Source organism: Dipodomys spectabilis, unplaced genomic scaffold, assembly GCF_019054845.1.
Source record: "Dipodomys spectabilis isolate Male_0828 unplaced genomic scaffold, ASM1905484v1 ptg000290l, whole genome shotgun sequence".
Classification (NCBI taxonomy): domain Eukaryota; kingdom Metazoa; phylum Chordata; class Mammalia; order Rodentia; family Heteromyidae; genus Dipodomys; species Dipodomys spectabilis.
The window spans coordinates 200,608-228,253 of record NW_024870967.1 but is presented as its reverse complement, the minus strand read 5'-3'; the positions used below and the strand labels follow the sequence as shown (position 1 = coordinate 228,253).

The window sequence follows — 27,646 nt, the reverse complement described above, 5'->3', positions numbered from 1 at the left end:
GAAGAAGAAGAAGAAGAAGAAGAAGAAGAAGAAGAAGAAGAAGAAGAAGAAGAAGAAGAAGAAGAAGAAGAAGAAGAAGAAGAAGAAGAAGAAGAAGAAGAAGAAGAAGAAGAAGAAGAAGAAGAAGAAGAAGAAGAAGAAGAAGAAGAAGAAGAAGAAGAAGAAGAAGAAGAAGAAGAAGAAGAAGAAGAAGAGCAGCCTGATACCATGATCAGGATACCACTATCCAAGCCAAGTTTAACTACATTTCTGTGTCCTTAGTCTCCTTCCTTAAAGACTAATGCTGTAAATCTCCACATAATCTCTAGCATTGGTAGAGCCTTGGTTTTTTTTCCATTTGGTTTTGATGTTTTGCAACAGTGTTACTATGCAGCCTAGACTGGCAACGTATATCCTGCCTCTGCTTCTAGCAGCTGAGATAACAGTCACACCATCATGCACAGCTAAATCTATTCAATTTTAAACTCTAGCTTTTTTAGCAATGTGATCTTGAGTTTCTTAACTTTGAACTTCAGTTCCTTCACTTAATAACCAGGAATGACAGAATTTGGTATTGGCATAAGAATGAAATAAGACAATGGTTGAACAAATGCAGCAATGGTACTCAATAGACACTATGCTGAAGATGCAGTATTCAACTTGCGGGTGGGGATTGGAAGGGAAAATTGGGAATAGGGCAAAGGATGACATTGTCCAAAAAGAAATGTATGCTTAACTTATGTAACTGTAATCCCTCTATATATCAAATGTATAATGAAAAATTAAAAATAAAAATATATTAAAATGAAATAATATAAAGTTTAAGAAGGTGCTTCAAAAACATAGTCTCAATTAACGTTAAGCTCTAGTAAGTATTCTTCATGAAGTATAGAGATGTCCTATTTAAATTTGTTTAGTCCATGTAAGGCACAGTGAGACACAAGGATTGGGAAGCTCTAAGTGTCAATCAGGACTTGGGGAAAGTATGTGGGATCCTCTCTTATCTGAAAAAAATATAACATTAACCAATGGGACTGGAGGGATGCCTTCAGTGCTAGATTGCTCCCTGATTTCCAAATCCAAGATTATAAAATATGGTAATAGACAAAAAAATTGCAAGTTAATGACTAAACAAACTTAATTCTATGTGAAAGACAGAAAATAGTGTCTCTGAGCTCAAGCAATGCAGATTTCTAGTTCTTTTCTCATGGCATGAAGAAATCAAGCTAACCTTGGATTTCTGAACACTTTGCTTTCCCAGCTAATCTAGTTCTGATGCACTGGAGACTTGTGAACCTGGCTTTGTTAGTCATGACAACAGCTCAAGTGTAGGCACAGTACATGATAAGCATACTGGATACTCAGGAAAGATATAAGATGAGAAAAGGGAATTGTAGAATGATAGCTAAAAGAAGCTCAAAGTCCAGGAGACTGTTATCTCCAATAAACTACTTAGAAATAGCTGGAGATGACACTGTGTGACCTGCAGCTATGACAAGATCATACTAGAGAAGCACATTGTTGGCAGGTTTGGGGCCATGGAGCAGCTCAGCAAGAATGCTGGGTGGGTTGGGAGGCATTAGAGCAGCAAGAATGGTCTGTCCCTTGGGTGTGTTCAGAGAGCCTGAGGTCTGTAGCTGTGCCACTGTAGCACTACATAGGGCATGGTGTAGCACTACATAGGGCTGGCCACTGGAGTCTGAATCAGGAAGATTCTGCCAGGGGCCCAAGCATGGTACTTATTCATCTTGGACAGCCCTTGTCTTAACTATGACCTGTCATGTACACCGGAGTCCTGGACCCAAACTAATAGTAAAGGCTTTCAACCAAAGAAGCACATATGCAGTGTGAATGACTGGAAGGAGTATGCATGTGGACCAGAAGTGAGACATGGGAGCAAGATGGGGGATTCTAAGATAACCTCACTGAGCAACACATCTAGTCAGCCATCAGGCTCATAGCACTGACCCGAGTACCACTGGCAGCTTGATGCAGCTGGAATAGGCCAGGCTATGGGGAGCATCAATGCTGTTTCAAACCTACAACTTGCCACTTAGGCTTGGCGAAATGATGGGAACCATTGGTGTGGCTACGAGCCTCAGTGACATACTGTCAACTGACCAGAGCAAGTCTCTTCATGGCCATGGTTCTTCTCCTGGGGAAAGGGTTCCCAGTAAATGGCAGAGAGTGGTAGTGTCTTAATGAGTTCCCATTGTTGTGACAGAAGATCTGATACAGACAAATTAAAGCAGGACAGGCTTATTTTGCCTATAATTTCAGGATTTTTCAGTACATGTAAGTTTTTATAACACAAAACCTTCTCACATACTGAGTGATTCCTTGGAAGTAGATGGAGGAGAGAATGAGAATGACAACATACCGATGTACCTGGCATTCTCCTTTTAGGATATTTATTCTCTCAGGCTCCCAGAATGGGTTGGTAATGTTCATCTACATTGAGTGAAGATCTATCCACACTGTTAATCCTCCTTGCAATAACATAACCCAAGGAGTGCTTTCCTAATCTCCTAACTACTTCTTAATCCACTCATGCTAATACTCAACATATCCATCACAAGTCCACCTTTATTAACTTGGAACTTAATAGTTCTTCATAACCCTAAGATTCCACCTTTGCTCTTGTAGGTTTTTGTCCATCCATTTCCCAGAATTCCCCATGGCTGTAAACAATCTAAAACTCTTCAAAATTTTAAGACTAAATTTTCTTATGAGATTCTAGGAAAACTCTTAGGCATGAGTCACTATGAAGTGAAAAACAACTCATATACACTAGAGGTAAAATGGCACAGATTATAGATTTCCACTCAATCAGAAAGGAAAATTCCCACCTTATGGTATTTTTACTTGCAGGCCACAGGACATTTCCCTTTTTTGTTTTTTTTTGTCAGTCGTGGGGCCTGAAATCTGGGCCTGGGCACTGTCCTCAGCTCTTCAGCTCAAGGCTAGCAGTCTACCACTTGTACCACAGCTTCACTTCTGGCTTTTTCTGCTTATGTAGTGCTGAGAAATCAAACCCAGGGCCTCATGCATGCAAAGCAAGCACTGTACTACTGAGCCACCTTCCCAGCCTCAGGCATTCTCCTTAACAGGCATTTCATATTCCTGACATGACCAATACCCTGAGGCCTCCACTACAGGTTAGATTTCATCCTCACAGCATCACACATCACCCTCTGAGGAGCAACCATTGGGGATTTCATCCAGGACACATGGACTCTGCTTTTTTTTTTTTTTCTTGGAGATGGGGACAACACTTTTCTGCCTTGGTAGGCTTTGATTCAGCTCCCAGCATGTGCCACTGCTGCCAAGCTCTCAAATTCTTCTTAAAACCACTACTTTCTAGGGTGTTTTTTGTTCAGTTTAATTTATAAATTTATTTTTTATTTGTTGCAGTTTAAAAAACTTTATTATACTACACACTCTATTAGTAAATATACCAAATTTCATTTTCTCAAATGGTGAATGGAGTGCAAGATGGTCATCGCATGTTTCTTCATTACTAAGCATAGGATCAGATTGAGGGATGGCTTTAGTGTATTCCTATTGAGTGACCACATAAGTGTGGAAGCCTACCATTGTCCTGTCATCATATGTCAGAGGAAGGTCCACTTTAGATTGGAAGAAAATGTTTCAAGGTAGTGCTCTCTGCTCTTATCCACTTCTGCTGCTGTAATAGTGTATCAGGATGCTTATCAAGCAGGAAGAGAAAAGATATTTCAAAGGAAACTGCTTTTAAAGTCCACTTCTAGGCACACTGATTTTCATTCCATGGAGCCTGTCATCTTGCTTAAATCTGGGTCCTACAAGGTACCACCTACATGTATTTTTAAATGTTTGTCTACAAATGCTTTTTCCAGGGTGTTACAAGTTAACATTATGTGCAAAGTGCACATAATTGCTCTCATGAAATAGCCTCTATTATACACCAAGAGTTGTGCATTAGTAACCTCTAATGCATTTCTTAGCCTTTTCTAATTGACAATTGATAGTAACCACAACCATGGCATAGTGGGTCACACCTGTAAACCTAGGAAGTAGATGTGTGGTTTGAAGCCATCCTGGGCAAAAACTTTGTGAGACACCAACTAATCCATATCAAATGATGAGTGCCACTTTCAGCTTTTTCTGCTTATGTGGTTTGTGCTGAGGAATCGAATCTAGGGCTTCATGCATGCAAGTCAAGCACTTACCACTGAGCCACCTTCCCCACCGAGTTTTATTTATTTTTTAATTTCCAAAATAGCTCCAGAAGTGGAGCTATGGATGCAATGGCAGAATGCTACTCCTCAACAAAAAGAGCTCAGGGACACAGCTTATTAAGTAAAAAATAAAAAGTTTTCAGTTTCCTTAGAAACAGAGCAGAGTTTATAGAAAAATTAAATGCAGTAAGTTGTTTTTCTGAAAGCAGACAGTCAGGATGAATTTGCTACTTCTCCTCTGACTCCATCTCAGCTAAAATCTTGACTAAGACACTAAGGACTAACCTCTAACAAAAGTTTTATGCCCATGGTTCTGTAATGCTAGCTGCTGAGATCTGAGCACCATGGTTCAAAGTCAGCCCAGGAAAGTTCATGAGGCTGTCACCTCCAATAAATCACCAAAATGCAGAAAGTGATGTTATGACTCAAGTGGCAGAGCACTATCCTTGAACCAAATTGCTCAGGGACAGTGCCCAGCCCTGAGTTTCATCACTATGATCAGTAAATAAAACATAGAGAATATAGGGAATTATACAAAATGCCAGATTCTACCAAATAATAAAGAAGAGATGAACTCCCTGTCCTGCTGCCCAGAAGCTAGAAACTGCAGTGTTCCCAGGCAGGATGCACATGTGCACACCTTTGATTGCATAGTTACAATAGCAGAGCATGAGTTATTCTAACTCCTGAAAAATGCCTTTGGCTTGGCCTTTAGCTGGTTGTTTTGCAGTTGGAATCTCCTAGACTTTTCTGCCTAGCCTGCTTTTGAACTGTTATTCTCCAGCTCTCAGCATGCTCACTAAATAAGATGATAGCATGATCCATCATGGGATGACACATTGCTGAGGAACTTCTTTGAAACAATGGAGATGAAAATCCCCATAAATGATTGTAATTTAATGTGCAATATTGAGTGGTGGTTAGTCTGTTCAGGCAGGTGTACAACAGCCATCAGCAGGTCTGAGCTCAGCGCTCCTGGTATTCAGCACTGATCATTTTTTAATTGTGCTAACCCTTTGTATTATTGCAAGTGTTCTTTATTTTATGTTCAAGAATCTTATAACAAACAAGACTTGAAAATATCTTTTTCTGTTTTCCATTCAGGTGTGGGTTGGGGAGCGGGGGAGGGGAAAGGATTGAGAAGGAAGGTGGCCTGAGAAGGCACTGGGGACTGGCAGGGCATCAGGGCCTGAGCTAGTTCCCCAGTGCCTTCTGAATAAAGTGAGGCTGCATTGTTGGACAGTCAGTAGGGACAGGACACACTAGTGGGAGTCCATACTGGCTCTCTCCAGGACTGCAGTGTCCTGGTCCCTCCTGCCTGCTTGCAAGTGCCCTGGATGTGGCCCTCTCATGGGCCCTGGTGGGTGAATGTCCTTAGGTTGCCCCGCTGGCTTCCTGTTCCCAGATTTGCCATGATTCGCAGCTGCCCCTCCTCACTCTGGTTCCAATCCCAGCACTATCTGCCTCCTACCAGCACCTCCCCACTCATGCCTCATGCCTGCAAGGCAAGCATTCTACCACTGCTGACTCATTATTTTTTCTTGTTCAAAACACCATTGCTAGGAGGGATGAGTGACAATGTTGTCAGACAACTTGTATTTATATACTGTCTTGTAGAATGGAAAATTCTTTGTACAACCACCTAAAGATAACAATAACAATAATAATAATAAATGTTTAAAAAACACCATTGCTTCTGTCCTGCACTGATAGAAAAATATCCTAGTTCCCTTACCTGCACTTCTGATAAATGATTTTTATCAAGATTTCTGATTTACTAGAGACAGCTTACATTTGACCATTTATGTCAGTCACACCACACCGAGGTGACTCTCAGGTCAGGGAAGGAGCCCTGAGCCCGGCTTATCACCCCATCCAATTCTACTGACTTTAATCAAGTGCACTATTCCCTACCTGGTAACATTCCTAATGAACCTCATGATCATTTACAACATCCTTCTGGACTTCCTGGATATGAGAAGCCACAGGTCAGGTGAGTCCTAGGTCTGTGGGAGCAAGTCTCCTGCTGAGCCCTGAATTCTGAGCTCCAGGACTGTTCTTCCTTTAACTGGAAACTTCTTTATTTAACGTAAGCCACTTTTGATTTATGAATTTGTCATTTTTCTATTTTTACAAAATAGAATTTTTGAAGTAAGTCTTGATTTATGAATATAAGGTGGCATTTGCTATTGTACAGAGAATAAATATAGTTAATGTAAGCCTTCGTTATAAAGGAAGCTATTTGTTATTTGTGGGGGCTCTGGGAAGAATGTTTTTCCAGTCCCAAGTCTTGAATTCTGAGCCTAGGCACTGTCCCTGAGCCTGTTTGTGCTCAAGGGTAGCACTCTACCACTTGAGGCACATTGAAGCACTTGAGCCACTACACAGTTTTTTCTGAGTAGCTTATTGTAGATAAGTGACTCCTACCCAGGTTGGCTTAAAACTGCAATCCTCAGATCTCAGCTTCATGAGTATCGATGATTACAGATGTGAGTAACTGGCACCCAGCTGGTAATCGAATATTTTTAAAAATTGTATATTCCCAGAGACAGTCATGATGGTTTATTGCTTGCTGTTTTGGAGGTCTGAACTCACATTAGAGATATTGAGAACTCAGTAGTATGTCTAGCAAACCTAATATATTGGCATCTGTCACATGATAGCTTGCTATTATTAAAGTTCCATCTTTGTGTTTGAGAAGCTGAGATGTGAAGAATAAGGGTGAAAGCCAGCCTAGGCAGGAAATCTGTGATACTCATCTCCAGTAACTTGCCCAAAAAAATCCAGAAGTGGAGCTGTGGCTCCAGTGGCAGAGTGCAAAAAAAAAGAAGCTCAAAGACAACACAGGCCCTGAATTCAAGTGTCAGTATTCAATTCTCAGGACTGGGGCACACACACATACACATACACACACACACACACACACACACACACACACACACACACACACACACACAAAGAGCTGGTCATCGGTGGCTCCTGCCTGTAATCCTAACTACTCAGGATGTTGCAATCTGAGGATCATGCTTCAAAGCCAGCCCCTGCAGGAAAGTCCGTGAGACTTTTGTCTCCAATAAACCACTCAGAAAACTGGAAATGGCAGTGTGGTTCAAGTGGTACAGCGGTAGCCTTGAACTGAAATTCTCAGGGACAGAGTCCAGGCCCAGAGTGTTTTTCCATGACTGACAAAAGAAAAAGAAAAAGAAAGAGCAAGAAATAAATAAAAAGAAAATGCAAGGATTTGGGGAAACAAGAACAACAACAACAAAACCCACAGGACTTCTATCTTGGGTAGAAATCTGACCACCTAGGGAAACATACTAGTGAAATGTTGACCCTGACCCCACACTAAGTCATGGATCTTGGAATAATAGCTGTTTCTAAGGAAAACAGGACCCTGCACAAAAGCATGAACTATAGTATAGTATATTCAGGAAGGATTCCAATGGTGTAACTCCTTTGAACACCTGAATAGCATGACAAGGGTGGAAGGATAATGTCAAGGAAAATGGGGTAGACCAGTGAAGAAAGGAAAGGTAGATGAATGCAGCCATGATAGTCAATGTAAATAGTGTGAAAATGGAACTAGACAAACAGGTGATGGGGGCTGGGGAAGGGATGACAAGAATGATAAAACGGGTGACATCTATCACATGCATTGCACTCATGATCTAAAGTATGGACATGAAAATCCTTTGTACATCAACTTCATAAAATACTATTTGTAAATGTAATGACACATTGCACTCACAAACATATGTTGAATTGAAATTCTTTGTACAATTACTTAAGTATTTCTATAATAACAAATTCCTTATTAAGCTGGGCATTGGTGTTTCATGCCTGTAATGGTAGCTACTCTGCATGCTGAGCTCTGATGTATCCGGTCTCACATTCTTCCTCTCTGCTTTGACAGTATAATATCATCATTATTTATGATAGCGTACTTTAAAAAAAATTTTTTTTTTGGTCCTGGGGCTTGAACTCTGTGCTTAGGCACTGTCCTTGTGCTCTTCAGCTCAAGGTGAGCACTCTACCGCTTGAGCCACAGCACCACTTCCGGTTTTCTAGTGGTTTATTGGAGATCAAGTCTCACTGACTTTCCTGCCAGGGCTGGTTTGAACAACAATCCTCAGATCTCAGTCTCCTGAGTAGCTTGTATTACAGGCATGAGCCACCAGCTCCTGGCTCACTGTAATAATCTTGAACACACATTTTACTCCGTGTTTTACATTGCCTAATAATATTCTCACATTGATAGCCTGTGAAGCTGCTGTGGGTTTGGTATTATTCTTGCAGTGTAAAATAACTACACTCATTACCTGCAAAGACTTAATCTCTGATAATGCTGAAAATTATTACCCCCAGAACCATATTCATCTCTATACCTTGATATTCCTAAAGTCACATGAATGATCTGAATTAATTCAACCATTCATCACCTACTTATTAGCATGGAATGTCTGTTCATATGTACTCGCTATCATGAAAATTACTTTCACTACTTTTCATTTTTCTCTGTACCCCATTCTAACCCTATCACCCTGACTTCTCCTACATTAGTTCACCTCACCTATCCAAGCAGCCTTTAACATACAGAAAACAGGTCAATACTAATTGTTTTTCAAGTCCTTTCATTATAATACATGCATGGAACTTATTTCCTTTTAGGTTTTATTTGAAGCAAACCTAATTGTGACTCTCCTAATCATTATCTGAGAAGGGAGTCTGACAGAACAACCTAGCATGTGCACGCTCCCAGAGGACCCTCTAGCGGGAAGCAGCGCTCACTACACCCTGGGCCCTATGATGCCCACGCGCTGAGCGTGCCCTCTGGCGGGAAACAGCGCTCACTGCACCCAGGCTCTGAGCACCACAGTAGTTTCAGCTCCAGCCCGTGGAATGGCCTGGCCCTGGAGGCCTGGGCTGCTCTCAGGACAGTCCTTCTCCACTAAGAGTCATCCTCATCATCCCTTAATAAAAGGGCAAAGGAGAGGAGGAGGGTGCAGCGGAAGGAGGTGGCCAGGAGGGACGTAGAAGCTGCGTGCACCGCGGTCTGGTGTGGGTGCGGTGGCCCAGCCCCTGCCTCCGATTTCATCTATGCAGCTTTTCCCATGACAGTTAACGAGATACCGAATCGGTTATTTCTTGAAAGATTGTCCCCAAGCTGCTCTGCCTTTCCCTGCCTTTCTCTCAACGAAGGCGGCTTGACGATGTGTGGGTGCCCAGCACACTTGGGGGCCATTCCATCTCCTGATACTGTTCGCTGTCCCGCTCTGCTGCTAGGTGCTGCGGTCCGAACCCTGGTTCCCATGACCCACGAACGCCCCCGGAGCCGGTCCACACAGAGCCCCGGAAGGACCCAGTTCTCTGCCCAGCGGCTCCCCCTGCGGGTCCTGTCGACCACACCCAGCACCGGCCACTGACAACCCTGACTAGGGGACCGAATCCGGACCCTGACCTCCAGCAACGCGGGGGCGGGGGGTTGGGGGGAGTGGAGGGGGGGCAGGGCTGCGCATGTGCAGTGGGGCTTACCGGGCAGTGGAGGATCCGTCACCTCTAACCAGGTGTTTCCATAAGGCATGGTGTGGTGGACTCACCGGATCCAGCTCCTGGGATGGTGCCACCAAGGCCTTGGCCAGAGTTGTGCCTGCTGCTCAGCGCTTCTGATTCTCTACCACAAGTTTAGAACAGGATCCGTGCCCAGACATGAGCCAGCCAAGTTCACGTCCCCGCTACCCCGAGCCCAGAGGCCACCCTTCCCCGCAAGCACCAGGCTGGGCTCTGCACCCCGGTGCCGCCAATGTGCAAGCGAGAGCACGGTGGCGTGAGGCTTTATTCACTACAGGTCCATGCAACCTGCGGGATCCCAGGCTTTTCAGCGAATTGGCTTCTCCTTGGGTCAGTAGATGCGGCTTGGTCGCACAGATTGGCTCACTGGGAATGCAGACCCAGAAGTGAGGGAATGCAGGGCCCAATCACCATGGAGACCAGAACCCGCGAGCATTACCATTGAATGGAATCCCTGGGCTTCAGGAACTAGTGTTGAAGGAAATACACAAAAGCCCCACCGGGGCCTCAGTTTATGTATAGCCAGCTTGTTATTCATGCAGCATTTATACCACCTACTGAAGTTTGGAAAAATTGTAAGGTAATTTTTAATGTGATTCTGTGTTTCAGAGAAAATCTAAGCTTTTGTGGTGGTGGTGGTGGTGGTGCAATATAACTTCCTGGTATATTTAAGTTTGGGATATATAGGAAATAAAAATTAGGTTGCCTAGTGCCCGGTCAGATAGTAAATGTTGTCATTCTTCACGCTGACAAATAGATTCATTTTTGGACAGGAACATGAAAGGGTACATGTTAAAATATGTATTTTTCATAAATCTGCATGGATTGTGTAGAACATCAAAGCTGTTTTTAAAGGAGAGATTCGTGGATGTATTTGTGCTGTGCTTTCATTTCTTTGTAAATGAAGTAATGACTGATAATACACTTGTTGACCTTTTCATGCCTTCATATATATGTACACATATATAGAAATAGATGTCTGGTTTTTTGGTTTTCCAGTGTTTGGAAAGGAACTGATGGCAAAATTAATATTAAGTATACTTTGCCAGATAACCATGCAGACAGCAAGGTACAGAGAACAAAGAAAGGTTTATTGGTGGGGAAAGAGTGCCTGCAAGACTCCTTCTCCCAAGGGAGGAATGAGAAGAAGCACCGGTTATTTTTTGGGGTGACCTATATAACCTAGGAGGTGTAGGAGGTGCTAGAAGGTGCTAGGAGGTGGAGACCCTGGTGTCCACATGTGGGCCAGGGACTTCATCATGTCAGACTAGGATTTATGCCTCCTATCCACCTAGTAGATAAGGGTCCTGCAACTGCCCAAACCTGAAGTTCACCCTAAGGGTTCTTGTTGCCTTATATGGTGGTATCGGTCCCAGAGAAGTGCCATCCCAAGGTAAAGGGGGTTGGAAGTTGATTATGTACTGCCTTTACTATGTGGGCCTAGCGTTGCTTAGGAAGGGAGTATGTTAAGCTGTGGAGAAGGGAGGGAATGGACTAAAGCTATGGGAAGGGACTCATTTTGCTAACAGGACCTTAGTTAGATTCTCTACTGATGAGCTATACCTCCACCTTAAAAACAATTATAATTGTAGACATCCCATACTTCAAGGTCAACCTAAAGCATGAGTGGCAAAGCCAAACACAAGCATGTCAATTAAATAAAAACAGATTTTGGTTTGCTTTGTCATAACTCATGAACTACTAAGTATTGTATCACTATATTTAGAAATTCTTTACTATCTTATTGGCACTTGAAATTTATCTAAGTAGTCATTGATTTTGAAAATCACAGCATGCTTAGTAGGGGTCAATTAATGGTCCTGTTGAGGAGGTCATGTTGAGGAAAGACCCACAGCCTTTTCAGTGTGCTCTTGCAGCTGGTCCTTGAGAGGGAGAAAAGGACTGTAGCTAGAGCCAGGAGAAGGCATGTAAGGCCCTTTCACAGTGAAAAGGAATGAGACAAAAGCAAGGTGGGATTCAGATTTCTCTACCTGTCTGTCTTCTTGTGACCTGATGTCAGAGTCTGCACTAGCATGGATCCTCTGGCCTGTGTTTTATTGCAAAGGCAATGAGTGAAGAAAAGTCATGTGATTTGAAGTTAAGAGGGATTTTGGGTCAGCCTTACTCGGACTTATGTACTATTGTTGATCAGGTGTGATATAATGGCGGGCTGACTTTTTCTCTTTTTTGGGGGGGGGGGCGGTTGTGGGGCCTGAACTCTGGGCCTGGGCGCTGTCCCTCAGCTCTTCAGCTCAAGGCTAGGGCTCTAACACTTTAGCCACAGCGCCACTTCCGTCTTTTTTCATTTTGCTTATGTGGTGCTGAGGAATGGAACCCAGGGCCTCAGGCATGCAAGGCAGGCGCTCTACCACTGAGCCATCTTCCCAGCCCTTATTTGTTCTATTTATTTCTCTCCTTCCTCATCAATCCCCAAACCATGTCTGTGGCAGTATTTGTTGTATATATTTTGATATCCTATTATTAGGTGTATACAGTTTGTGTATACAAACTGTATGTGTAACATTTCATTAGTATGTCTTTATCTCAAACCTAGGCATCATGCATGCATTACTAATGCTGTGCATTCAATGATGCCATATCTTCAACTTATAGTGTAATTCTTTCTCTGTTGGAAATGTACTGTATTTTCTAGTAATTCCTTTCCAGAACATGTTAAATGTTTATGCCAGAAGCAATAAGGTTAGAGAGATTTTCCTTATCCTTACCTTTTCTCTCCATCGGTATTCTCAAGAGATAAAATTTCACGAAATCATATGACAATAAATTAATTTGAAATCATATGTCACCACTATGTGAAGATCATTGCTATTATTTAGGCATATGAAATGTCAGTTTTTAGGTAACTGAAGTGGCTTTTCATACCTCAATCTATAACCCATATTGCCCCCTCTTTCCCTTTATTTCCTCCATTTCTTATTCTCTGTGAAGTGTGAGGGGAGGTTGGCTAAGGGGGAGAGGGAACTGCTTATTTTCTGGCTCTGCTACCTAGCTTGGTACCAATACCACTGCTTTGAATAATCTGTGGAGAGTGTCAGGCAGCCCAGAAGACAAATCAAATCTTGGACTGAGTTCTGTGGTTGCACCTCTGTGGAACTCTGTTGCATTCCTACAGTGCCCTGCCTTTTACCCCACCTTTGGACCCACAAGAATTCTCTGGCTTATTTCCTGTCAGACAACTGGAATTCCTAACCTGGGTAGTTGCAGAAAATGGACAGTAGGTGGCGAGTGCTCACCATAACATTGCCTAGAGAGGGAGAAGAACGTTGGTGATGGCTGGACTCTGGCATATCAGTGATTATCCTGGCACCATACCTTGGTTGCACCGTGTTCTGCCTGACTGAAGCACACAGGACAGTACTGATATCTGCCAGTTTTCACTCTTGCATAATATAATACTAATTCACCCTGAGGAAATCTGTAGTAGAGCTGCGACCTCAATCATTTAGATACTGTAGCTTCTCAGTTCCAAATGTACATTTTGCTGTAAACATAATTAGTCTCTGAGCTGGGTGCTTATGGCTTAAGCCTATAATCCTAGGTACTGAGATGGCTGAGAGACATCGGAGGATCATGATTCAAAGCCACCATTGGCGGGAGACACCCATAATTGGTGCTGTGGCTCAAAACTGGTAGAAAACTAGTCGTATATAAATAAAACGTTCTGTGATAGTGCCCCAGACGCTTAGGTGTAGCCACACAGTAAAGAAAGAGATAAAGACAGATTGTCCCTTGGAGGAATTAACAATGTGTCCTTTATGAGGGTTAGCATCTGTTTGTAATTTTTACAGAAGCATAAGTTAAAAGGTTTACAAGCCGGGCGCTGCTGGCTCAGGCCTGTAATCCTAGCTACTCAGGATGCTGAGATCTGAGGATCGCAGTTCAAAGCCAGCCCTGGCAGGAGAGACCTTGAGACGCCTATCTCCAATAAACCACCAGAAAACCGGAAGTGGCGCTGTAGCTCAAGTGGTAGAGCGCTCGCCTTGAGCTGAAGAGCTGAGGGACAGCTCCCAGGCCCAGAGTTCAAGTCCCACGACCGACACAAAAAAAAAGATTTACAATACAATAGTTTAGCTGGAGTTAAAATGGAGTATTGGCCTTCACCATTCAAAATAGAATTAACCAATCACATTCAAAACTCAAACCAATATTTTCTCATTTTCTCTCCTGTTTAGTCACAGATTGCATTTTCTTTTCTATTTCTAATTCCTTGAGCCAAAACTCTTGTCTTTCTCATACAATACCTTAGAATCTTATAATTCAAACTTTGGTCTCATGGTGCCTGCAATGATTATTTTTAATCTCAATTCCTACAGTGCCCCACCCCCACCCTTCCTTGATTCATTCATTTCATGAGAGGAAACTGGAATTCACAACCATGGTATTTTCAGAAAGTGGACACTAGATGGAGTTTGCTCACTGTCGTTCTATTGTTCTGAGCGAGGGCAGGGAAAGGAAGGAATACCCATCACACTTGGCGGGTAGTGAGAGCTTCTTGATTTTACTGGCACCATAAAGTGCCGTCTCATGTGATTCTGCCCGCCTTGTGGTCCTGCATTACACAGTACTAATCAGCCCTGAGGAAACCTTCAACAGACCTGAAACTACAGTTGTTATAGATACATAGCACAGCTTTCCAGTTCCAAATCAAAGACAATTTCCCCTGTACAAAATGAGCCCCATTAGCCTTATGCTGCTGGCTCATCTCTGTAACCCACAGCTACTTAGAAGGCTGAGAGAAATCTAAGGGTCGTTTCCAAGCTGGCCTAACAGGGTAGTCTTTTAGTCTACTGTGAGATTAAGGATTCCCCAGGAAACCACATGTGGAGCTGTTGCCCAAAAATGTATACTAGTAGCTGCCTTGGGGAAAAAATAAAATAGTGAAAATGTAAATATCAACACCCAGGCACTGAGCTCAATCCTCACATCCAAAAAAAAAAAAAAAAGGTAAGGAAGAAAAGAAGAAATAAAGAATTCATTTCAATTTTTTGTTTTGTATGAATCATTTCCATGTGATATTTCTTGTATTTTTCAAGTCTATTAATATATTCTGTATAGAACACTACCTTAAGATTGCTTTCTTGCAGTGTTCTTATCTTACACACTCATTAACTTAGGCCTTGGCCTTTGCAAAAGGTAGTTCTCTGAGAGGCTTCCTGCCTAGATTTCCTGATAACAGTCCTTCTCTTCTTGGAATTCCAGTTTCTTCTAAAAGGTCCTAAGCAACACTGCAACTAAGTCGTTGCCATGACTACATTTACAAAACAAAAGTTATCTCAGTTTCCTGTGGAACTCTGCCTCCCTACTAGGCCAACACCCACCCTCTATCTTCCCTTCTGGGTGTGGGTGGGGCAAGCTGACTAAATGGCTCCTGTATTTCCTGGGAGGCTATTTTTTTTTGTGGGGGGGAGGTTCCGGTCATGGGACCTGAACTCTGGGCCTGGATGCTGTCCCTCAGCTCTTCAACTCAAGGCTAGCACTGTACCACTTGAGCCACAGCGCCACTCCAAGCTTTTTTCTTTTTGCTTATGTGGTGCTGAGGAATCTAACCCAGGGCCTCAGGCATGCAAGGCAAGAGCTCTACCAATGAGCCGCCTTCCCAGCCCATGGAAGGCTATTTTTTTAATGTGGCTCCCCAGTTATCTGTTATTATGGCATTGAGAAGCTGGGTTGTGAAAAGACGCGCAAGACTACAATTAGTATGGAAAGTCTAGCGCCAGTGGAAGCTTACATGTATGCTTTCTAGAGTGGCTGGAGCACCAATACTGAAAAGAAGATTACAACCTGTCTGGAGAACTAGGACAATGATTACATGATTGGTGAGTAAACTTGCTTCCCATTCCATTTTCACCACGGTTTTTCACTCTAATAATCCAATCTGTGGCCTTCTTATTCCCTTATTTTCTCCACCCCACCCCACACCCAACAGCAAGGGACAATCCCCCTCTATTCTCTTTTCTCTGTCTTCTCTAGAATCACTTGCAATATAAACAAATGTCCTCACCTACTCAGGTAAACTTTTTATATAGGTATCAGAATAAAATTTCTTGAACTATATAGACTTTTATTCACTTGATTTCCCTTAAGTAAATTAAAATAACTGGCTGTTGACAGGGCACATCTGGATATTTCTATCGGTCCCATAGAGATAATCTGTTACATTTTAGGACATGGTAGATTATATTTGCTATTTCCCCAAATGGACTTTACAAAAGCCATCCGTGGCCCCAAAGATGTTTCTGGACCTCTCATCATGTGTGACTAAATAGGCCTCAGTGAATTAAGCTGAGAAAGCTGCAAAACAAAGCAGATCACTTCAGTTATGGAATATTAAGAGAATAAAAGTAGCTTTATACCACTGGATCTTTAGTGAGAAGATAGAATAAAAAGAAGAAAAAAATATTGGAGGATGCAATATAAACCAATTGAAACGTATCCAACCGATGATCTGGCTTTGAAGTGGCTATTTACTAGTGTGGTCATAGACCATCGTGTCCAGAAGGATAAATCAATGTGTTTTGAAAGATCCTAAACCAAATATACTTGTAATAATGACCAAAAGCGTTAGGACAGGTACGTTTCTGTCCTCCTAATTCCAGCTTTAATCCTAACATGTCCGGTTGTTATAATACCTTCACAGTCATGCCACTTATGGATATTACATCTTATGTCTTCTCTGCAATATCTTAAATGCTCAGAGAAGTTACACCTTCTGACAAAAGGACAGTATGTGTGTCACACACATGGGGGCACACACACTCTGTTTGCCCGGAGTGCTGTGTAGCTTACCATGTCCAGTTATAGTTTAGGTCTAGCATCCACATAGGAGGGAAAACACGTGCCGTGCCGTTGGTCGGTCGGTCGGTCGGTCGGTCCGTCTGTCTTTCCACCGGTCTGTCTTCCCCTGGCATCACCTGTTCTAGGTCCTTCTCCGCCGCCGGCAGCCCCCCCCCCCCCCCCCCCCCGCGTGCTCCTAGTCCATCGATCTACTTCCCTGTAACTGACATAATCTTATTCTTATTCTTTGGGGAACAGATGAATAAACTTTTACCTTGTGGATATTGTACACACACCGTAACGTGTGTGTGTGTGTGTGTGTGTGTGTGTGTGTGTGTGTGTGTGTGTGTTGACGGAATAGAGTGTTTGCCATGCCTGACTCCCTGGCTCTGCCTCTCTACCCGTCTGTGATGCGATGTGTGTGCTGGGGCACTTGTGCCTGCGTATGTTCCCAGTGCGAACTCCAAAGAGAAGTACGCCCGCCGGGCCTGTGGGTTCTAACCGTGCTTCGCCCCCGGGAGATAGGATCGCCCCTCTGATGCCTCCACTCTGTTTGGGCCGGGGCTCCTCGTCTCTCCCTGTCTTTCCTCCTAGGGTTCCCTACCTGCCCTCCCCCCAGCCCCGCACACACACACTGTGCAACGCCACGCTCAGGTCCAGGTCCTCCACCACAGGCATGTGAGTGATGATGCCTCTACCCTCCAACGCCTGTGTGTAGGGTTTAGATTCATCGCCTCATGCCCCGAATCCTGCTTCAGAGAGAGTGGCAGAGCCTATTAGAAAAGGCTAGCTGTCTGGACAGGCTAGAGTACGAACCGGTGAGAAGGTCGTTCCGTCCGGTGTGGTGCCCGGGGATAAGCGACACACGGGTGCCACCTCCCCTTCCTTCCCCAACCAGCCAGCGGCTCTCGTTTGGCTTTCCTGTCATTCAGTGATGGATGAGTGGACTCACGCTTCCCATTGCCCTGTCACCGTGGTTTTCCAGACCTGTGTGCGTGACGTACCTACTCTCTGTGTGTTAGAAGAAACCTCTCTCTGGTCTTCCCCCTGCCCTTTCCCTGCCTGTGAAGGGTGGCGGGTGGGGGCGGGGGGAGGGAGTGTTTTGTGGGGAGGGCGAGTGGCGGACTTTCACAAGTGAGCGGGGTGCCTCCCGAGGGCTCCTCTCTTGCTGGAGCCGACCCATCTTTGGGAGTTTTTTTTTTTTTCCTTTCTGGTTTCCACCTGGGGGAAAAAGAAAACAAAACGTACAAACAACCCCCCCCCCAAAAAAAACAAAGACGGGCAGGCAGATGGTGGGACCGGGGAGGCTGTTCTGTCGGACTTTGCGCCCGCAGGCGAGCGCGGGGTAGGGCCATGCATTGCCGCTCTCTCTTCCGTGTCCGGTCTGTGCGGGGGTGGCAGCTTTGTCGGGTCGACCAGTAGTTTTGTCTGGGCCCTAGGCCTTGTCCTCCTCCCCTCCCTGGACTCTGGTCTTTGAGGGCGAAAAAAGGAGAGTATGAGGGAGGTCTCGGGAGTCGGGGGAGAGGGTCCCTGGGTGAGCAGATAGGTGGTGGGGCCGGTCCCGGCCCGGACTCTGACCCCCCCTCCCCAGAGTCACCTCCGAGTGAGCGCTTGGCGCATGCCGGGTGCGAGGGCCTGGGTCGCCGGCCCTGTGTGGCCTCCCTCCACGGCCCCGGCAGCCGGAGGACAGACCTCTCCGGTGGGAGGAGCCGTGGGCACGGCCGAGGCGAGCCTCGGGGCCGGGACCTACCTACCATCTGCAGGGACTTGCCCGGTGGGCCCTGCGTAGGGGAAAACTCGAGGCGGAGGGAGCACCTCGGGAGTCGGGGACCCGAGCCCGGGAGTCCCGGGTGTGTGCGTGCTGGCTCTGTTGGGGACGTGTTGGGGACCTGGTTTTGGCACGGAGACATGAGGATTTTGTACCTGCAGGAGGGTGCTGGCATGCTGTGTCCCGGTGGCTGTCAGCAGGTCTTTGAGGGCTCTCTCGGATGCTGTGTGCCGGGCCTTTCCCATCTCTTCCCGGTCCGGGTCCCCCTGTCCTTCCCCCTGCACCCTGGGCTCCCGCTGCCCTGAGCAGGCCCTGTGCCCCTGTGGTGGCTTGTGGGTGTGGTGGTGGTTGGTTGGTGGTTGGCAGCTGAGTGAGTCCCATCATCCTTGATCTCTCCCCCGCTCCCGGTGCCGGATTCTGGCCCTTGCCTCGGCACGCCGAGGAGGAGAGTGGTTGGTTGCCTGGGGTGCGTAGGTAGACCCGCGCGGTGTGCTTCCCTCGCCGTGGCTGGCTTGAGGAAGAAAAGGGGGGGGGGCGAGTCCTGCCTTGCCTGGGCGTGTGCAGCATCCCCGTTCTGCCGTTGGGCACGCCCGATCTCCGTGGCTCCTTTTCTTTTTTCTTTCTCCTATTGCCCCTAGCTCTCCAACTCTCCCGACCTGCCGCTTCCCGATGGCAGGCCTGGTCGGCCGCTGAGCTGCGCTACTCCCAAGCGCTGTCCGTGGCTTTTTTTTTCTTTTTTTTCTTTTCTCCCTTTCTAGCTTCTTCGGTCCTGTGCCCAGCAGAGGTGTCCTGGTTATCCCGAGTGCCAGGGACGTTTAAGCCCGTGGTATTTTTTCATTTCTTTTTTTCGTTTTTTTTTCTTTTTACCTCGCTCGTTACTCACGAAAGGGTGTCTATCCTGCTACGCTTTTATCCCAGGCTGTTGGCCCCTCTCAGGAGCCAAGCTTCCTGGGCCACCGCATCCAGAGTGCCATGTGGCTGTCTTCTCCACCCCCTCGGTGTGATTGATGTGGTGATGTTGCGATCTCCTTCGGGCCCGGGCCTAAGCTGCGCCAGGCGAGGGACGGACATTCATGGTGAATGGGAACGCTCTTCTTGTTCTGCCCGTGGGCCCCTGCCCTCACTGTCCCACCGTGCAGGCGCCGGTGGTATGCGGGGAGGCAGGGGTGCGGCAACCGGGTCCGGCTGCGCTCTCCCTGCCCTCTCCGTGAGGTCGGGGACTTGTACACACTGGAGGAGGGGGTCACCCTGATCTTGCTCCTCTCTTCCCGTGACTCGTTATCGGCACGGGGGTCGGCTCTCTCCGCAGAGAGGGAGGGTCGGTGCTCCGTGCTTGCCCATGCTGTGTGGTGTGAAAAGCCGAGCCTCGCGCTCTGCCCTCTTGCGGTGCTCCCGGAACGCTCCCGGTCGGTTCTCTCTGGTGCCTGAGGCTGAGTGGCTGTGTCGTTCCCGATCCTGGCATTGTCCGCTGCCTTGTGCCAGCCTGCTGCCCGTGGTGTGTTCCGGCCGTCCTTGGGTTCGTGGGGCTTGTGTGAGTGAGAAGTTACCATTGAGGTTGACATCTCTGCTGGGGGGGTCGAGGCGGTTCCCCAGAGGAGCGCTCTTCCCTTTTTGTGCTGGGTGGTGGCTTCCCAGCATGAGCTGCCGCCCTGGTCCTGGCTTGTCTTCCCTGCCGTGTCACCTGGCTTTTATTGCACCGGGGGACCTTAGATGTTGCAGTGGGAGGTGAGCCGGGCCTGTGCGGGCTTTCTGCCCGTGTGCGCGACTTTGCTCTGGCCCCGCACGGCAAGGCCGACTGACCAGGGTTGGTGTTGCTGCTGCCGCAGAACCCCCCTGCCCCACCCTTCCCTGCCCCCGTGGTGGGAAGGATGGACGCCTCTGATGTGTGCTGGTCCCGGCGGGGTTCCCGTCGGTGTTGGGTGCGGGCCACCCTCAGAGTGAGGAGAGGTTCTCTAGCGATCCTCGTTCGGGAAGCGGCGTGCGCTGCTGGGTTGGTGGGGGCCCGCACCCGATGGGCTCCCGCGGCCCTGCCGCTCCCTGTCCCGCTTTTGAGCGTTAGTGGGTGCCCACGTCAGTAACTGCGTGCCTGCGCCTCCCCCCTCCGAGCTGGGGGAGGGTCCCGCGGGGCCTCTCCCTGGCCGTCGTCTGGTGTGGTGAGTGGAGGACGTTCCCGATCCGTCCCCGCCCCTGCCTCGCGTGCGGTGTGTCGAATGGCGGAGCCTGGAGCCCATGCCGGGTCACGATGCGAGGGCGTGTGGTGTGTGGCTTCCCGGCCTCGTGCTTGGGGTGCCGTGGGGTTTTTGGGGTCTCGTCCCCCTCCCCTTCCGGCCCCTGGCAACGCTGTTCCCGAGCGTCTGTGTGGGCCGCCGCCCATTGGTGATGATGGTGCTGTGCGGGCGCTGGGCCCCGCGGTGTTCCGGGGCCGCTGTGCCCGTGGTGGTGTGCCGCTCAGGGGGGTTCTGGCCCTCCGGAGCCGAGGATCCCGGTGTGTATGGGCCCTTGCTCACGCGGCCGAAAAAGAGGCGGTCGATGATGGGTCCTGTGCCTGGCAGTGTGGATGGATGCGGTGGGGCCCTGCTGGCACAGGCAGCTCCGCGGACGTTCACGGGGTCTTTGAGGTGTGTGCGAGCTGCCTGTTCCCTCTCGGGCCTCTTTTGGGGGGGCCCGCCGCTGCCACGGTGGGGGTTTCCGGTCCGCTGGTGGGCCGGCTCGGTGTCCCAGGCATTGCGAGGGACCGCCCCGGAGTTGGGGGTGGTGAGATCCCGCGTTCGTTTACCTGGCGTGTCGGCTGTGCCCGGAAAGGTCTCACCTCCCCGTTGGTCTGCGGCTGCGCCACTCGCCCGTGTGAGGGGGTGGCCGCTTGCTCACTCGCCTCTCACCCCGGTGACCCGACCCGGTGACCCTCCCACTGCTCTTCTTGTTGTGCTTCCGGCATGCCCTCCTCACCCGCATCAGCCTTCCGCTATCCTCACAGGTTTGGCCTGGTGGCCGGCCACCGGCAGATGGTCGAGTTGGGCATTGTGTGGTGTTCTCTTGGGGGGGAGGGAGATGGTGCTCAGCTCGTGAGGCTGCTCTCCCAGTGTGGGGGAGGCACGTCGTCGCGGCGGCGGTGGCTTTTGAAGGGTCTTCCCGGATCGTTTTGCTCATGACGTGAGGGCTCCTGCCAGCGGGACTACCAGTACGCCACGGGGGCGATGGTGGTGAGATTCCCGCGTGCGTCCCTCGCTCGGGAGTTGGCCGTCCGAGGGCCTGAAGCCGGCGTCACGTGCCTCCTCCCACTGGGCGCCGCCTCGCGTGCCTGCACGGTTGTCCCGGGTTCCCGCGCCTCCCTCCTGCTTCGCCCTGCGTAGGCTTGCCCTCATCGTTTCTTCCGTCTTGAGCCATGTGGTTTCGTCCCCGCCCCTGTCCCGGATCAGGGGTGTTGTGCTCTCTCTTGGCGTGTCTCCGCCGCGTGCCCGGCGCAACCCTGGTTCCCGTGCCTGGCCCTGTCTGCTCTGTGCCGGCGGTGTCTGCGTGTGAGTGTGCTCGCGTGCGTTGGGTTTGGTGTCGCCCACCTCCCGGGGTCCCTGCCGCTGCCTCCGGCTGCCGTCGTTGGCCGGTGACCTGTCGCTGATGGGTCGTCGCCGCAGAACCCCGACCCCCTGCCGGCACGGCCAGTCCGCGGTGGCGAGGGTCGTTGTGTGCTCGGCCCCCGCATCCGTGCGAGCGAGTGAATTCGGGCCGGCTTCTGAGGGAGGTGGAGAAAAACCCCGTGGCCATGTGGTGTGCGTTGCGTTGTGTGTGTCGCCCCTGGCTTTATGGCCGCTCGGGTGTGCGCCACTCGCGACCCAGCCGGCTGGCCGGCTGGACCGTGGACTTCGGTGCGCCGCCTCCGGGCGGAGAAGGGGCTTTGCGCTCCTCCCCGTCCATGTGTGCGCGCCGCCGCTCCTGTGCCCGCCGGGCCAGCAGGCGGGGTGTCGGTGATGCGGAGCCCTCGCGCTTGGGTGCGGTGCGGTGCCCTTCCCTCCCTGGCCACGGGTTCCTCTGCCCTCTCCGTACTCTTCCTCTTACTGCTCGTCACCGCGCGGTGGCCTGCTTGCGCCCATGTGCCCGCGCCGCCGTCCTGGATGGTGGCAGTTGGGACTAGTTGGTGGCCGGCTTGGCCCACCCGTGTCAGTCTTCCCGGTCGCTGCCGGCATTCGCTGGTCGGTGGCATCGGTCTCCTGGATCAAGGTCCGTGCCTCCCTCCCTTCCCACGCCGGCTCCGCGCCCACCCTCGTGTGTGCTCTCGGGCCAGTCGGGCCTGCCCGGTCGTTCCGGTGTGCAGCGACCCGGGATCCGCCTCGCCGCCCTCGCTCCCCCTCGTTGGCTCCCCGTCGTCTCCTTGCCATCGCCTGCTGGCCGGGAGGGAGGGTTGGGGTTCTGCCCTCTCCTCGCTCACGCTCGTTGACGTCTGGTCCCCGTGGAGAGACAGATGGATGCCCTGGTTTGCCCGTGTTCCCTCTCCGCTCCTTCCGCCCCCCCTGTCGGGAAAGAGGTGGGGGGGTTGTGGGGTCGGGTTCGTGGTGTGTGGGCACCGTGCGGCCGTGCCGCCTGAGCGCGCTGTTCTGTCGGCCCGCGACGACGGGCGTCGGGGGAGGTGAGGAGGAGAGCCCCCCGTTGTCGCTCGCCGGTGTCGCTCTCTCTCTCCCCTCACTCGCCCGGATTTGCCACGTGCCGGCGGTCGGCCACCTGGTGGCACGTTCCAGCGCGCTCACCAGCCCCGGTGTCATCTGTACCCCCGTTTCCCCACCCCACCCGCCCCCCCTCTCCGGAGGGAGGAGGAGGAACGGGGGAGGTTCCCGGGCCCTCCGGGCTTGCCCGCGCTCCCCTACCTGGTTGATCCTGCCAGTAGCATATGCTTGTCTCAAAGATTAAGCCATGCATATCTAAGTATGCACTGCCAATACAGTGAAACTGCGAATGGCTCATTAAATCAGTTATGGTTCCTTTGGTCGCTCGCTCCTCTCCTACTTGGATAACTGTGGTAATTCTAGAGCTAATACATGCCGTCGGGCACTCACCCCCTCCCGGGGGGGGGGGGGGGATGCATGCATTTATCAGATCAAAACCAACCCGGTAAGCTCCCTCCCAGTTCCGGCCCGGGGGCCGGCGACGGCGGCTTTGGTGACTCTAGATATCCTCTGGCCGATCGCACGCCCCCCGTGGCGGCGATGACCCATTTGAACGTCTGCCCTATCAACTTTTGATGGTAGTTGCCGTGCCTACCATGGTGACCACGGGTGACGGGGAATCAGGGTTCGATTCCAGAGAGGGAGCCTGAGAAACAGCTACCACATCCAAGGAAGGCAGCAGGCGCGCAAATTACCCACTCCCGACCCGGGGAGGTAGTGACGAAAAATAACAATACAGGACTCTTTCGAGGCCCTGTAATTGGAATGAGTCCACTTTAAATCCTTTCGCGAGGATCCATTGGAGGGCAAGTCTGGTGCCAGCAGCCATGGTAATTCCAGCTCCAATAGCGTATATTAAAGTTGCTGCAGTTAAAAAGCTCGTAGTTGGATCTTGGGAGCTGGCGGGCGGTCTGCCCCGAGGCGAGTCACCGCCCGTCCCTGCCCCTTGCCTCTAGGCGCCCCCTCGATGCTCTTAGCTGAGTGTCCCGCGGGGCCCGAAGTGTTTACTTTGAAAAAATTAGAGTGTTCAAAGCAGGCCTGAGCCGCCTGGATACCGCAGCTAGGAATAATGGAATAGGACCGCGGTTCTATTTTGTTGGTTTTCTGAACTGAGGCCATGATTAAGAGGGACGGCCGGGGGCATTCGTATTGCGCCGCTAGAGGTGAAATTCTTAGACCGGCACAAGACGGACCAGAGCAAAAGCATTTGCCAAGAATGTTTTCATTAATCAAGAACGAAAGTCAGAGGTTCGAAGACGATCAGATACCGTCGTAGTTCCGACCATAAACGATGCCGACTGGCGATGCGGCGGCGTTATTCCCATGACCCGCCGGGCAGCTTCTGGGAAACCAGTCTTTGGGTTCTGGGGGGAGTATGGTTGCAAAGCTGAAACTTAAAGGAATTGACGGAAGGGCACCACCAGGAGTGGAGCCTGGGGCTTAATTTGACTCAACACGGGAAACCTCACCCGCCTGGACACTGACAGGATTGACAGATTGATAGCTCTTTCTCGATTCCATGGGTGGTGGTGCATGGCCTTTCTTAGTTGGTGGAGTGATTTGTCTGGTTAATTCCGATAACGAACGAGACTCTGGCATGCTAACTAGTTATGCGACCCCCGAGCGGTCGGCGTCCCTCAACTTCTTAGAGGCACAAGTGGCGTTCAGCCACCCGAGATTGAGCAATAACAGGTCTGTGATGCCCTTAGATGTCCGGGGCTGCACGCGCGCTACACTGACTGGCTCAGCATGTGCCTACCCTACGCCGGCAGGCGCGGGTAACCCATTGAACCCCATTCGTGATGGGGATCGGGGATTGCAATTATTCCCCATGAACGAGGAATTCCCAGTAAGTGCGGGTCATAAGCTTGCGTTGATTAAGTCCCTGCCCTTTGTACACACCGCCGGTTGCTACTACCGATTGGATGGTTTAGTGAGGCCCTCAGATCGGCCCCGCCGGGGTCGGCCCACGGCCCTGGCGGAGTGCTGAAAAGACAGTCGAACTTAACTATCTAGAGGAAGTAAAAGTCGTAACAAGGTTTCCATAGGTGAACCTGTGGAAGGATCATTAATGGAAAGAGCACTGACGCACGTGCGCGCGCGCGCGGCGAGCTCAGCACGAGGGTGGCCTTCGGCGATCTGCCGGGATTGCCGGTGCCGCGGTCCCTCGGAGCTCCTCCTCCTCGTCGTCTTTCCCGCGTCGCCGTGGCTGTCTTTCTGTCCCCGTGTGGTCGCTCTCGCATGTTGGGGTCGGCCTGGGAGGAGGGGCCCGCCCGTTCCCGGGGCGGCTGTGCCGGTGAGGACCTTCCCCCCATCCCGATGTTTCCTGCGGCCTCGGACGGGTGAGCTGGCGAGGGGGCACGAGAGAAGGAAGGAAGGAGCGGTAGAGATGCCGGCTTGGATCGCATGGCCGGCGTCAGCCTGGTGGGTGTGGCTGTCTGCGGTGCCGTCCCCGCGGCGCCCGTGCTACGGGTAGGCGAGCCGGTGCCCGGGTTAAGGCATGTTGAGGGTGGGTTGTGTCGCCCGCCGGCTGCGGGTAGCTGCGGTGGGACCAGGTTCCGGGCCCGGGTGGCCAGGAGTGGATGGGCATGTGCCCTCCGTCCCGCTGATGCCGAGCGGGCCCGCGGGCCCTCCCTGCCGCTGTGTCGCCCCCCGCCCCCCGCTGCCTCCGCGGACGTCCTTGTCCAGATCACCAGCTTCCCTCTGCCCCTGCTCTGCCAACCCCTCCCGCGTCCGGGCCCGCATGGCGCATCGCATTCCCCAGCTGCTAGGGGCTGCCGCCACGTCCGCTTTTCCCTGTCGGCCCGCCTCCGTCTCTGCGCTCGCTCCCCACGTCCCCGCGCTCCTCTCCCGTCCTGCGCCACCGCGGGGCACCACGCCTCGGGCCCCTGCCTCGCCTTGCCTGAGCGCCCTCGTGGCAGTCCCCTTCCCCACTGGCTTTCCCGCACTGGGCGCCTCGCACATCGGTCGGGGGTCTCGGCCTCGCCAGTGTGTGGCCGCCGTCCTCCCCCTCTCGGTCCGCCTTCGCCTTCCCCTCCGCCCCGCCCTCGCCCCCCGCGGCCTCGGTGGCCCGGTCTGGGACCGGCTCCCCGCGATGGCACCTTACCCCGCCTCTGGCGGGGTGGCCCCTGCTACCGGGCTTGCCGCGTCCCACAGCTCCGTTCACCCCCCTCCCCCGTGTGGATGGGGGGAGTGGCAGCGGGTGGGGCTGGTGGTGTTGCAGCTCGGGGGTGGGTAGGGTGTCCGGCGGCCGCCTCCCGGGCGTCGCTGCCCCCCTACCTCGCTCATCGGCCCTCTCGTGTCCAGGTACCTGGTATCGGGTGCCGGTGGGGAGGTTTAAAGACCCATCGGGGGTCGCCTGTCCATCCAAGGGGTCGGGGCGGCGGGCCCGTGGGGAGGCCGGTCCCCAGTCTCTCCAAGACTCCGCCCCCATCCCGGGTTGGGGAGGCCCACGCTCGCTTGCGGGCAGGCTGCTTCTCCCGCAGCCCGGGCTTTGGGGGTGGGCACCCCTGGGGCGCCTGTGGGGTCGGGGGCGTCCGAGCGCCTGCCCGCCGCGCCGCCCGCGCTGGCGTGGCCGTGGCACCGGGCGTCCCCGTCCCCGTGTCTCGTCTGTCTGACCCCCTCCATCTCGTTCTTGTTCTGTCTCTGCTGGCCGGCCGGAGGCGACCCGCCCACGCCCTCCTCTCCCCTCTCGGGTTTGGGGGTGCGGGACCAGGAAAACAGCGCCATTCCAGCCGCGTGTGCCCCGCGTCGGGCCACGACCCGATTCATATGACTCTTAGCGGTGGATCACTCGGCTCGTGCGTCGATGAAGAATGCAGCTAGCTGGGAGAATTAATGTGAATTGCAGGACACATTGATCATCCACACTTCGAACACACTTGCGGACCCGGGTTCCTCCCGGGGCTACGCCTCTCTGAGCGTCGCTTGACGATCAATCGCCCCCCAGGATTTGCCTTGCCCCGCAGGGTGGCGCGGCTGGGGGTGTCCCTTCGCAGGGCCACCTTTCGGGGGCCCTCCATCCCCCTAAGTTCAGACTCTGGCGGTCGTCGTTTCGCAGTCCCGTCTGGCTTTTAGAGCGAGCGAGCGAGTGAGCGAGCGGTCATCCCGGAAGGGGGGGTTGGTATCCGCGCAGAGACGAGCCCGCGGCCGGGTCTTGTCTGTCCCGCCCCGCACTGTGTTCCGCGGTGCCCGAACTGGGGGATGACGTTTTCGCGCTGGGCGCTCGAGTCGGGTCAGGGCGGCCCCGTGCTGCGGCCGCCGGCCGCGAGCGAGCGCGTTGTGGGCCCCCGTGCCCCGCGGACTCGCACGCCGAGGTGGATGGTCCCGCGGGACGCCGCGGTCGTGCCATCCGCCAGACGCGCGCGTCTTCCCCGGGGAGGGTTCCCCGCGTGCCGCCCGCGTTGCCGTGCCGGCCCCGGGTCCTGTCCACGTCCATCCCCTCTTGTGCTGGCTCTTGTCCCACCCCCGCCGTCCCCTGGACGGTCGTCGGGCCGCGGGGCCTTCCCGTGCCGCGGGGGCGTGGCTTTCCCCCTTTGCCACCACCGCCTCTGCCGCTGCCTCCCTAGTGCGACTAGAGCCCGTCCGCCGGGCCAGGACGATGTTCAGGTGCGCCACCACTGCCCTTTGCCTTCCTTCCTCCGAGACGCGACCTCAGATCA

At 51.5% G+C, this 27,646-nt stretch overlaps 1 long non-coding RNA gene and 1 other non-coding gene across 2 annotated transcripts; both read left to right on the top strand.

Annotated features, from left to right (window-relative positions):
- The first annotated feature begins 5,582 nt into the window (after positions 1–5,582).
- On the top strand, positions 5,583–24,270 carry LOC122126905. The gene is made up of 3 exons (XR_006151035.1): positions 5,583–5,596; positions 18,784–18,789; positions 23,625–24,270. It is a non-coding gene; the product is annotated as an uncharacterized LOC122126905 (long non-coding RNA).
- Positions 24,271–26,758: 2,488 nt separating this feature from the next.
- LOC122126907 lies at positions 26,759–26,911 on the top strand. Its single transcript, XR_006151036.1, has one exon. It is a non-coding gene; the product is annotated as a 5.8S ribosomal RNA (ribosomal RNA).
- The last annotated feature ends 735 nt before the right edge of the window (positions 26,912–27,646 follow it).